Here is a 13,394-nt window from a genome sequence, read left to right on the forward strand (position 1 = left end):
CATTGACTATATTGAGACCCATTGGGCTTCTGTTATGGAGTCCATCATTTTACCAGACAAAAAAGCAAAGTATGCTAGGCTGGTTTGTCTGACATTTTTTTGCCATTTCTATACTAGTGATCGCACCCTAGCCTTTGTAATGTATTTCTTGGTTGTCATACACACTAGTGCCAGTGCTCACAATTGCATTGCACTAGAGAGGCAGTGACCATATACTGATATGTGACTCTTGTGATATCTGCCAGGTGCTTGCAGTTCCGCACTTTGCCCAGCAGGGGGGTCATGTTTCATCTCCATATAGTACAGTCCACGTTGTACAGTCACAAGGAGAAGCTGACCCCGCCTGCTGCCGGACTCTGAGCCCTGCTGGATCCTGCTGCCGGATCCTGCTGCGCTGCACACAGTTCCTGCTGGACAGGGATCGTCTGCAGTGGGCACACTGCCCGCTCTGCCACTACTGGTCATCCTCGGAGCGATCGTCCTGCTATGTACCTGTCTGCACTGTGAACCTGGATTTATCTCCCAGTCTGTGCCCCAGAACTGACACCTGTAGCAGATAAGGTAAGGAACATACATATATGGCTTTACCTGTGTATGCTGAGATGTGGAAGGCTCCAGAATCCGTAGGTAGGTGTTATTTTAGCTGATTATATATATACAAGTAGGATACAGTGCAAACCTGGTAGTGATCAGCTTTACTTTGTGCCCCTTGTGATGCTGTCTGTGACCAGTTCCTTATATATTATATATCACCTGTGTGCCAACCTGGAGGGTAGTAATCAGCTTTACTTTGTGCCCCTTGTGTGCTTACCCTGTGTGCTACCTGTACACTAGAGCTCACCTGGGCGCAGGTAGGATACAGTGCCAGCCTGGAGGGTAGTAATCAGCTTTACTTTGTGCCCCTTGTGTGCTTACCCTGTGTGCTACCTGTACACTAGAGCTCACCTGGGCGCAGGTAGGATACAGTGCCAGCCTGGAGGGTAGTAATCAGCTTCACTTTGTGCCCCTTGTGTGCTTACTCTGTGTGCTACCTGTACACTAGAGCTCACCTGGGTGCAGGTAGGATACAGTGCCAGCCTGGAGGGTAGTAATCAGCTTCACTTTGTGCCCCTTGTGTGCTCACTCTGTGTGCTACCTGTACACTAGAGCTCACCTGGGCGCAGGTAGGATACAGTGCCAGCCTGGAGGGTAGTAATCAGCTTTACTTTGTGCCCCTTGTGTGCTTACCCTGTGTGCTACCTGTAGACTAGAGCTCACCTGTTTGCAGGTAGGATATAGTGCCAGCCTGGAGGGTAGTAATCAGCTTCACTTTGTGCCCCTTGTGTGCTTACTCTGTGTGCTACCTGTACACTAGAGCTCACCTGGGCGCAGGTAGGATACAGTGCCAGCCTGGAGGGTAGTAATCAGCTTTACTTTGTTACCCTTGTGTGCTTACCCTGTGTGCTACCTGTAGACTAGAGCTCACCTGTTTGCAGGTAGGATATAGTGCCAGCCTGGAGGGTAGTAATCAGCTTTACTTTGTGCCCCTTGTGTGCTTACCCTGTGTGCTACCTGTACACTGGATCTCACCTGGGTGCAGGTAGGATACAGTGCCAGCCTGGAGGGTAGTAATCAGCTTTACTTTGTGCCCCTTGTGTGCTTACCCTGTGTGCTACCTGTACACTAGAGCTCACCTGGGCGCAGGTAGGATACAGTGCCAGCCTGGAGGGTAGTAATCAGCTTCACTTTGTGCCCCTTGTGTGCTTACTCTGTGTGCTACCTGTACACTAGAGCTCACCTGGGTGCAGGTAGGATACAGTGCCAGCCTGGAGGGTAGTAATCAGCTTCACTTTGTGCCCCTTGTGTGCTCACTCTGTGTGCTACCTGTACACTAGAGCTCACCTGGGCGCAGGTAGGATACAGTGCCAGCCTGGAGGGTAGTAATCAGCTTTACTTTGTGCCCCTTGTGTGCTTACCCTGTGTGCTACCTGTAGACTAGAGCTCACCTGTTTGCAGGTAGGATATAGTGCCAGCCTGGAGGGTAGTAATCAGCTTCACTTTGTGCCCCTTGTGTGCTTACTCTGTGTGCTACCTGTACACTAGAGCTCACCTGGGCGCAGGTAGGATACAGTGCCAGCCTGGAGGGTAGTAATCAGCTTTACTTTGTTACCCTTGTGTGCTTACCCTGTGTGCTACCTGTAGACTAGAGCTCACCTGTTTGCAGGTAGGATATAGTGCCAGCCTGGAGGGTAGTAATCAGCTTTACTTTGTGCCCCTTGTGTGCTTACCCTGTGTGCTACCTGTACACTGGATCTCACCTGGGTGCAGGTAGGATACAGTGCCAGCCTGGAGGGTAGTAATCAGCTTTACTTTGTGCCCCTTGTGTGCTTACCCTGTGTGCTACCTGTACACTAGAGCTCACCTGGGCGCAGGTAGGATACAGTGCCAGCCTGGAGGGTAGTAATCAGCTTTACTTTGTGCCCCTTGTGTGCTTACCCTGTGTGCTACCTGTAGACTGGATCTCACCTGGGTGCAGGTAGGATACAGTGCCAGCCTGGAGGATAGTAATCAGCTTTACTTTGTGCCCCTTGTGTGCTTACCCTGTGTGCCACCTGTACACTAGATCTCATCTGGGCGCAGGTAGGATACAGTGCCAGCCTGGAGGGTAGTAATCAGCTTTACTTTGTGCCCCTTGTGTGCTTACTCTGTGTGCTACCTGTACACTAGAGCTCACCTGGGTGCAGGTAGGATACAGTGCCAGCCTGGAGGGTAGTAATCAGCTTTACTTTGTGCCGCTTGTGTGCTTACCCTGTGTGCTGCCTGTACAATAGAGCTCACCTGGGTGCAGGTAGGATACAGTGCCAGCCTGGAGGGTAGTAATCAGCTTTACTTTGTTACCCTTGTGTGCTTACCCTGTGTGCCACCTGTACACTAGATCTCACCTGGGCGCAGGTAGGATACAGTGCCAGCCTGGAGGGTAGTAATCAGCTTTACTTTGTGCCCCTTGTGTGCTTACCCTGTGTGCTACCTGTACACTAGATCTCACCTGGGTGCAGGTAGGATACAGTGCCAGCCTGGAGGGTAGTAATCAGCTTTACTTTGTGCCCCTTGTGTGCTTACTCTGTGTGCTACCTGTAGACTAGAGCTCACCTGGTTGCAGGTAGGATACAGTGCCAGCCTGGAGGGTAGTGATCAGCTTTACTTTGTGCCCCTTGTGTGCTTAGCCTGTGTGCTACCTGTACACTAGAGCTCACTTGGGTGCAGGTAGGATTATACAATATCAGTGTGAAAGGTAGTAATCAGCTGTTACTTTGGGCATCTTGTATGCTGACTCTGCTCAGCTACCTGTTCACTAAATCTCACCTGGGTTCAGGTAGGATGCAGTGCCAGCTTGGAGGGTGGTAATCAGATGTTACTTTGTGCCCCTTCTGTGCTGACCCTGCTCAGCTAGTTGTTTACTAGATCTCACCTGGGTGCAGGTAGCAAACAATGCCAGTCTGGAAGGTAATAATCAGCTTTAACTTTGGGCTTCTTGCATGCTTACTCCGTTCAGCTTCCTGTACGCTTGTACTCATCCCTGTGTCACTATGCCCCTGTGCCTAGTGCTTCTCTACCTGTCAGTTCCGCCTTTACAGAGCATCTGCTCCTCTGCTACAGTATGTAAATCCTGTCACTGATACTCTGATCTACTGTGCCACCTGTCTGGGCAGTAGAATGTGTTTTTCCAATGTTTTTAACATTCTGTTCAAATAATATCCAAAATATTAGAACATCATTGCAAAGTGGCTGAGCTGTAGAGTGGTAGTCGTGACAGAGCTGCTGTCCAGTTTTGCTCTGGCACTTTACAAAAAGGGGTGTCCCAGTCCCAGTGTGCTGTAGGGTGGGGGCATCACACTCATTTGTAGGCCCCAGGCCTCCACTACCTCCCAACTTCCGTCCTCAGGAGCTGCCGCACACAATTTATGGAACACCAATTCTTTGTGACAGTCAAACTTTTACTAAGCAGTCCAAGTTTATCAGCTGGGCACAGGTGGGATAGGTCACATCAATTTGCACTTCCTTCCTCCTTAGTACAACTCCTTTTTTCATCACGCCCCTTGGGGGAGGGCATTGCTCACATGGGCAGGTCTCTCTGGGCAAGCCTCTCCCTGGGCTGGACGGATTTTCGTGAGATTTCTCTTTGAGTACGCCCACAATGGGCGGGTCCATCTAGCCATTTTGAGCCACTCACCGCCATCTTTTCGTCGGTGTTCAGCGCCATTTTTGTTTTTTCTGGATCCTTCCCCCCATCTGTCAAGTTTTCTTGATGCATGGATCCATCCTACTGACTACGCCAAATGTAAAGTGGCTTAGAGCGGTAGTTGCGACCGAGCTGCTGTCCGGTTTCGCTTGGGCACTTTACAGACAAGGGGTGTCCCAGTCCCTGAGTGCTGTAGAGTGTGGGGTGCATCACACTCACTTGTAGGCAGCAGGCCTCAGCTGGCTCCAGTCCTCCGTCCTCAGGAGCCGCCACACACAATGCATGGGACACCAAGTTCTTTGTGACAGCAGGTAAATCCGCACTGAACCATGCAGATTTACCGCATTCAATACATTCTAGTGGTCAAATTTCTGTTGCGGAGACTAGCGACTCCACAAGAGAATTTGACATGCAGCGGTCCTGAAAGACGCGCCACACGTCAGTTTCCGCGGGTGATCCGCAGCCTCAGATGCATGCATAGTGGACATGGGATTTCTAAAAATACCATCCACTATGCTGTAACATCTGGACGCTGCGAGTTTGATGCTGCATAAACACGCCGCTTCAAACCTGCAGTGGCTCCTGATCGTGGGCTCGTACCAAAACTCAGCAGCAACATGTCAATTTCTGTAGCGGAGACACTAGCTGCTGCAGATTTTGACCGATTGAAATGCGGTGGATCCTCATGTATTGACAACAAAAGTGCGGCATTAGAATACTGTGCTTTGGACGCAGCGAAAATACGCTTCGTCCAAAGTGCTGTTGGTTGCTGATCGTGTGGACATAGCGGCTAACGAAACAGCTGTGAGCTGTTATTAATAGCCAGGGAACATGTTTGCCTAATGGCACCATCTTATGTTAAAAATAGTAGCTCTCAGCTGCCCCAGAAATGACATGAATGGGAATGCAAATGAGATTGGGTTTATTGGATTAGCTGACACCTAGCCCTTTTGTTTAGTGATGACAAGGTGTCAATCAGACCCTTTCATTACTAAACCTAATTAAAGTAAAGAGTTAAATAAACACACACACAGAGTAAAACACTTTATTTGAAATGCAACACACACATTCTTTAATCATTTAAATTAACCAATATATTCACCCCAGATCTGACGGTAAACCAAGGGTTAAAGCGATGTCCCACATTTCTTTTTCAAATATCTTTATTTAGCTCCAAAAAGCATTCATTGGTGTACAAAATCGCATAAAAAAACGTATAAAAAAACGCGGCAAAATTGTGGCAAAACGCCATTTCTTTCTGCAGCGTTTTTCCTGCCAAGAGATGCAGAAACCTTAAGGAATTTTCTGCATTCAAATCCTGAACGTGCGCATATAGTGTAAAACTTTTACTAAATAGTCCAAGTTCATCAGGTAGGATAGGGCACAGGAATTCGCACTTCTTTCCTCCTTAGTACAATTCCTCTTCTGGCCTGCCACCCATTCATTCTGGACTATCCCAAGCCCGCTGTATCCATCAGCCTCAGGGATTCGTTGTCCACTCCAGCAGTGCACCCCGGACCGACCACCTGCCCCCCACATAATTCCACTTCCACCGACCCCATGATGTCAAAAGACCCGGCCCGCTCTGTGGTACCTGGCCTGAGCCCTAGGCTCCAAACACTGTTGGAATGTCCATCAGAGAACTCAATTTGATCTCCCAGTGCCTTGAATGGTTGGCCCATGCTGCCCCTAGCAACCCACCCCACCTCAACATGAACTCCGCTGTCCAGTTCACTAAGTGACACTGAATCCCCCCCCCCCCCGTTTTATTTACACTAGTTCCCACCCACTGGATTAGTTCTATCCTTAACCATTTCCTATCTTACATGCTGAACCCATTATTCTTATTCTATATCTTATGCTATGGTACATCACCATAATAAATTACATTAGACACATGTCACTTTTACATATAAAACCGCACAACGGTATTCACATGGTGCGTCTGTTGTCTTCAGGGGCAGGAAGAGGACACTCCACAACCCTACATCAATTCCACAGATAGTATAAACTATCAGATTCACATATATATGGTGAAAGTATTCAGGCACGGTGAAATCGTCATGTGATCTGCAGAGAATTTGCACAGTGAAAGGAGAGAAACCAAGTCAGTAAAAAAACAAGTTTGTCAAACTCTTGTTTTGAAGAAAAGGTTTCATAGAAACCAATGTTGCAACACAAAGGTTTATTTTTATCTAATTATTATTGTTTATAATTGTTGGTTCTCTGTGGCTCGTGGGCCCATGATCTGTGGCTCGTGGGCCCATGATCTGTGGCTCGCGGCTGCCTGACAGCTTGGTGCCTTAGCACAAGTTCTACCATACACCTATGAAGAGCAGGTCTCCAGATGGTGACTTTTGATACTGCCCCTCACAGAAGAGCAGATCTGAGTGCACATATACTGGCGTGGAGGGAAAGGATACATAAGGTGGAGGTAGGGTGATACTATTCGTTAGAGGGGCATTGAAGCTGGATGAGATAGTTTGGTGGGAGTGCTTCATGCTCGAATTCCAAATGGGAACCCCTGAATGTAAGTATACTGCCTATAAAGATGGGTGGCTCAAGGTGATTTCTGAGAAGCTTTGGCTGTCATTTCGTTGATACTCTACGATGGGGGAGGATGGGCGTTCTGCACGTAGCTTGAGACCATCTCTCAGAACTGAATGTGGCTCTGAGACCACGGCCCCACTATCAGTATTTGGTCAGTATTCAGTCAGCATTTTTTCTCAGGAGTGGGAGCCAAAACCAGGAGTGGGTGATGAAAGCAGAATTGGTGACTTGTTTCTATTATACCTTTTCTCGGATTGTTCCTCACCTGGTTTTGTCTCCCACTCCTGAGAAAAAACACTGACCGAATACTGACCAAATGCTGATAGTGGGGCCGAGGCCTAATAATAATTTTCCAGACAAGCTTTTCTGGGCAGAAGTTTGAACTGCCAGCATTCTCAGCACCAAGAGGCTACATGCACACAGGGAGAATTTGCCGGTGGCTAATCCATGGATCTTACCACAACATGGTGACTTATCCATGGCAAATTATGCTTATATGGCCTCTTGATTTATTACTATTATTATTATTATTATTATTCATTTGTTTTCTGAATTTGCATTTGTTTTCACTCTTTGCACTGAATCTCAAGCAAACAATGCCATTCTGCAGATTCCAGTACCTACATTACATGTCTATATCCATGTGGCCAATTTTTAAATCGCAACTTGTTTGTTTGTACTGTATTCACCTGCGGGTTTTCCACTTGGAAATCTACATGAAAACTTTGCAGCAAATATACTACGTGTTCATTTGTTCTAAAGGTATGTTCTCATGTCAGAGTAGATTTTCCATCCGGATCTTGCGAAATCTCATCCACCCCCTGCGGAGCATAAATTGATTGGCGTGGCGAATTTCACGCTTTGCAAGTAAAATGTGAAACCTTCAGTACTAAATCTGCAGCATTCAACAGTGAAATCCGTAGTAAAATCCGCACTTTTGGACATACACTAATACTGTACTGGTGCTGTAAAAAGAACAGGTGCCAGTATGCATTCAGTACTTTATATCCAACTGGATTCCAGAACACTGTTCTCCTGCCAATCCCCGGTCCAACGAAATGATTTCCCTTTTAATTACTGCACACCTTTTTGACTTAAATGACAGAACATGCTATTTCTAGTAACTAGTTTAATATATTCATTATATTAATATGAACTTTTTTATGCTTCATTGTTTTTCCATAGTTGTATATGCTAAATAGGTACAATTACATTACACAGCTACATGTCATTCTGCTTCTCCAGACATTTTTCTTAGTGTAGACAGGTTTATTATCGTTATTGATTTAAGGTTAAGCTATTCCAGCTACTAAGATAATGTATTATGGGACATGGGACTAGGGCCAAGCAGGAAACAATAACCATTTGAGGTTACTCTCAATAGTGTCTGGGTTTCGCTGGAGACTTTAGTCTTTGTTTGTAAATCTTTAGAACTTGACGCAAGCCTTGCATTTCCAAGTAAGCTAAGGTTACACAATGATGTAGATTTCTGGTAATGTTAATGACTACAGTAGTTAAGGCCTGCACCTGTAAATCAGGTATAATTAATGTGGGATTACCTGGAGTAGTATTCAACCTCTAAGATTTAGTACTCAGTTGTATTTATTTAGGAATTGAAATATATATTTGCTTAAAGTTTTTAGATTTGTATGGAAGGCCAGACTGACATGTAGCAGGTTCATTACAGCCCCAGATGATACACTTTGGTGAGCTGACTTTGCTATGTTTAAACCACAGCAGATCCTATTGATTGTAGTTTATGTCATTTTGCCATTGGCTTTAATAAACTCAGTACCGGTCAATAAGTCTATGTTACCCGCAGAGGCATAGCTAGTACAGCTAAGGGGAAGCGAACCAGGTAACCTTGATTATAACTACGGTGTCATACCCCAATTCTGGGTGTAGGGGAACCTCAGCAGATGCCCGTGCTGTTAATGTAAACAAATCTCTATACCGCCATAGGGTGACCATTTAGTGGTAGATATCAGACCTGCAGAACATGTAGGAGATTACAGTACAGTTATATATAGTGACTTACAGCTGACGTTGTTTCTTGTGGAGTCGTTCCCATCTTCTCCATCTGGCTCAGACCGACATGACAACTTCTCCAGCCTCGACTCGTCTGCAGAGATTACATCAAAGACACATTTAACTTCTAACATTTCTAGCACCGCCCCCATCTATTCCCAACCTGTTCAAACTCCTCATCTTGCTGATACCCCAATATTGAGCCACTGATACCCCAATATTGAGCCGCTGCTGCATATGTGTGCCTATTACTGCACTTGATATTCGGCATAATAACAGCACTCCTCTTAGTGCCCCACATAATAATAACCAATTCTGTGCCCCATACAAAGTAAAATGCCTTCTTTGTGTCCTTTAGATGGTAAAATTGCACACTAGAATATATTAATGCCCTGTGCAAGTGCCCTAGAAAACAGTGGCCACATTTTGCCCCTAGAAAGTGATAATGTCCCATGTACACCTTTTCACAGTCACAATACTCTGAGTGCCCCAATAACAATAATGCTTCTTAAGTGCCTATTTAAACTTTAATAATGTCCCGAGTCCCTCCATGTACAACACCCCTATACCCAGTATGGTGGACACACAGCTCCGCTATACACAGTATGATGGGCCCACAGCTCCACTATACACAGTTTGATGGGCCCACAACTCCCCTATACATAGTATGATGGACCCACAGGTCTCCTATACACAGTATCAGGGACCTACAGGTCCCCTATAAACAGCATGATGGGCCCATATCTCCCCTGTACACAGTATGATGGGCTTACAGCTCCCCTAAACACAGTATGATATCATGACTGCTCCCCCTATTCACATTATAATGAATCCCACATTAGTCCTCACACCATATGATGGCACCCACACTAAATACCCACACTTTATGGAGGCCTCACACTTTATCAGGACCCCCCACAGTAACCCCCACACAGTATGAGGGCTCCACAGTAACCCCCTCTCTGTATGAGAGCCCCCACAGTAGTCCCTACAATGTATGAGGGTCCCCAATTGTTTATGATGCCCCCACAGTCACACCACGTTTTAATTAAAATGAAAAACATCATATACGTAACTAATCCAGGATCTTGACGAGTGCACCTGCAAAGCGCTGGTGCAAACACTGGACGTCAAAGTCCCAGTGCGGTGACGTCATCGTGCCATGCCGGGACATTGACGTCCAGTGCATTATCCTGCTGTTTTGTAGATGTTAGACATAAAGTGACCTGCGATGTATAGAACTGAGAGTAATAGTGTAGGGAGACCGTCTCCTTGCTCTACCGCACAGCTGCCCTACATCAGTGTGCTGCGCATACCAATACAGTTAAAGGGGTTGTCCAGTCTCAATTGATAAGTCTGCAGTCAATCTATGTCTCAATTGATAAGTCTGCAGACTTATGAATCCCTCCAGCGCACGCACTGTGCTGTCTCAGAGCTGGGACCGGCAGGTTGTATGCGTTATACATATTCCCGGCCAAAGCCCGTCTAGTGGGCGCAGCCTTAATCCTTACACTTGTATTGAGCAAGGCTGAGCCCACTGGACGGCTGCGTCACTAGACGGGGTGCGGCTCTGCTCAATACAAGTGTATTGAGTATATAGTATATAGTGCGGCATAATAGACGGGCTCTGGCCTGGAGTATGTATAACGGTGAATCCTCGCAGCGTACTATGCGTGCACTGGGGGGATTCATAAGTCTGCAGTCACACAGAGTGACTGCAGACTTATCAATTTAGACTGACAACTCCTTTAAGGGTAGCAGTAGCTCTGAGTATGGGGCCCAGGGTAACTACCTCCTACCCTTCCCCATTAGCTATGCTACTCGTTCCCACGATATTTGGTGAGTGTTTGATATTATAGATTTTCGGCAGCATTTCTACATCTATTCTATTAGGTAAATTAGGTTACTTGTGGTTTTTCATTGCATTTTTATACAGTGCATTTTTTTTACGTGTGTTTTTTACGCTGTGGATTTTGTCTCCTTGTGGTATGTCATTCTATAAATAATACTGCTTTTTGAAACTTCCTGGTATTTGGCTTTGACAAAACTTGGTACAGTCATGTGCTTATTACATGCGTTTTTGGTGCATATCCGCAAAAGAAATTGACATGTTGCGGATTTGAAACACGCACGACAGGTCAGTTTCTGCTGAGTAAAATAAAAAGCACAGCGGACATGAGATTTCTATAAATCACATCCACTTTTCTGGAGCTGTAAGATGCAGCAAAAACGTACAGCGTCAAAAATTCACCAAAAACTCATTGTGGGAACACAGCCTTAATCAGACTAGAGTGGTGCATGCAGCAATTTTTTTCCCCTTGCAGACCATTTCTCCATGAAAAACAAGCCATGTACACTGACACACTGGCTATAATGGGTCCGTGTGCTTTTCGGGTGCGGTCCATTGTGCCCATGGACAACATTTGAATATATAATATACTCTTGTGGACAAGCCCTTGGGGTAAGTTCAGATACAGAAGATGCTTTCTAGCTCAGATTTTTCGGTACATTATATGCTGTGTTACATGCTGTCCTAAATGCAGATTTTTCTATGGATTTTACACGGCTTTCACCTACTTACAAGGGTAAACTGCATGTCAAATTTACAGCACAAACCATGGCATATCTGCCACATAATACTCATAATGCAGATTTTCAAATATTCCAATGTACAGTTGAAACCAGAAGTTTGCATACACTGTATAAAAAGACACATATGCATGTTTTTCTCAATATCTGACATGAAATCAGAATAAACCTTTCCCGTTTTAGGTGAATTAGGATTACCATAATTTTTAATATTTGCCAAATGCCAGAATAATGAGAGAGAATGTTTTAAGGTATTTTTATTACTTACTGCAAAGTCAAAAGTTTACATACACTAAGATTACTATGCCTTTAAACAATTCTGGACTGGCCATGTGATGATGTCATGTGTTTGGAAGCTTCTGATAGTTTTTTTTGCAACATCTGAGTTAATTAGAGACACACCTGTGGATGTATTGTAATGCACACCTGAAACACACTGCTACTTTGTGTAGCATTATGGGAAAGTCTAAAGAAATCAGCCAAGATATCAGGAAGAGAATTGTGGACTTGCACAAGTCCGGCTCATCCTTGGGTACAATTTCAAGATACCTGAAGGTGCCTCGTTCATCTGTACAAACAATTATATGCAAGTAGAAACAAGATGGGAATGTCCAGCCATCATACCGCTCAGAAAGGAGATGGGTTCTGTGTCCCAGAGATGAACATACTTTGGTCTGACATGTGCATATCAACCCCAGGACAAACGCAAAAGACCTTGTGAAGATGATGGCGGAAGCTGGTAAGATTGTGTCAATAACCACAGTGAAACGAGTACTGTATCAACATGGGCTGAAAGGCCACTCTGCCAGGAAGAAGCCATTACTCCAAAGGAAACATAAAAAAACAGATTAATGTTTGCAAATGCACACAGGAACAAAGACCTTAATTTTTGGAGAAATGTCCGGTGGTCTGATGAAACTAAAATTTAACTTTTTGGGCATAATGACCATCTTTACTTTTGGAGGAAAAAGGGAGAAGCTTGGAAGCCTAAGAACACCATGCTAACTGTGAAACACGGGGGTGGCGGCATCATGTTGTGGGGTTGTTTTGCTGCAGGAAGGACTGGTGCACTTCACAGAATAGATGGCATCATGAGAAAAGAAGATTATGTGGCAATACTGAAGCAACATCTCAAGACATCAGCCAGGAAGTTAAAGCTTGGGCGGAAATGGGTCTTCCAAATGGACAATGACCTGAAGGATACTGCCAAAATGGTAACAAAGTGGCTTAAGGATAGCAAAGTCAATGTTTTGGAGTGGCCATCACAAAGCCCTGATCAATCCCATTGAAAATTTATGGGCAAAGCTGAAAAACAGGTGCGAGCAAGGCAACCTACAAACCTGGATCAGTTACAGCAGTTTTGTCAGGAGGAATGGGCCCAAATTCCGACCAACTATTGTGAGAAGCTTGTGGAAGGATATCCCAAACGTTTGACCCAAGTCATTCAGTTTAAGGGCAATGGTACCAAATACTAATGAAATGTATGTAAACTTTTGACTTTGCAGTAAGTAATAAAAATGCCTTAAAACATTCTCTCTTTTTCATTATTCCGGCATTTGGCAAATAGTAAAAATTATGGTACTCCTAATAGACCTAAAACGGGAAAGGTTTATTCTGATTTCATGTCAGATATTGAGAAAAACATGCATATGTGTCATTTTATGTAATGTATGTAAACTTCTGGTTTCAACTGTAATTATGTGAATGTGGGTTTTAAAAAAAACATTTACATAAACTGCACTGCACTTGTTGCAGATTTCTGGTGCAGGATCCGCATAGAAGATTCACAAGAACATGTTAAAACTTTTTTCTCAATAAATAATGTGTAATTTTTTTAATAAAGCCTCATTTTGTAAAGCAAATTTTCACCTAAAATAATTTGTACAAAAACAAAAAACTATAATAGTGGAGTTAAGTGTAATACTGCAGAGCCATATTTTTGATTGATATAAGTAATCTGAGGATTGCACACTGACTCTGTAGCTGCACAGGTACTGTCTACCAGCCA

At 44.8% G+C, this 13,394-nt stretch overlaps 1 protein-coding gene across 3 annotated transcripts in view; it reads left to right on the forward strand.

Annotated features, from left to right (window-relative positions):
* The first annotated feature begins 310 nt into the window (after positions 1-310).
* The window catches only part of CRACDL (CRACD like), a 113,736-nt gene continuing 100,652 nt past the window's right edge, over positions 311-13,394 (forward strand). For 2 of the 3 annotated variants that reach the window (XM_073664882.1, XM_073664883.1), the window contains exon 1: positions 311-561. The gene's annotated coding sequence lies outside the window, so the exon portion shown is untranslated. The remainder of the gene's footprint in view (positions 562-13,394) is intronic. The other variant, XM_073664884.1, reaches the window with a different exon arrangement.

Source organism: Phyllobates terribilis, unplaced genomic scaffold (assembly GCF_046119375.1).
Source record: "Phyllobates terribilis strain yellow unplaced genomic scaffold, ASM4611937v1 Scaffold_2__4_contigs__length_985480577, whole genome shotgun sequence".
Classification (NCBI taxonomy): domain Eukaryota; kingdom Metazoa; phylum Chordata; class Amphibia; order Anura; family Dendrobatidae; genus Phyllobates; species Phyllobates terribilis.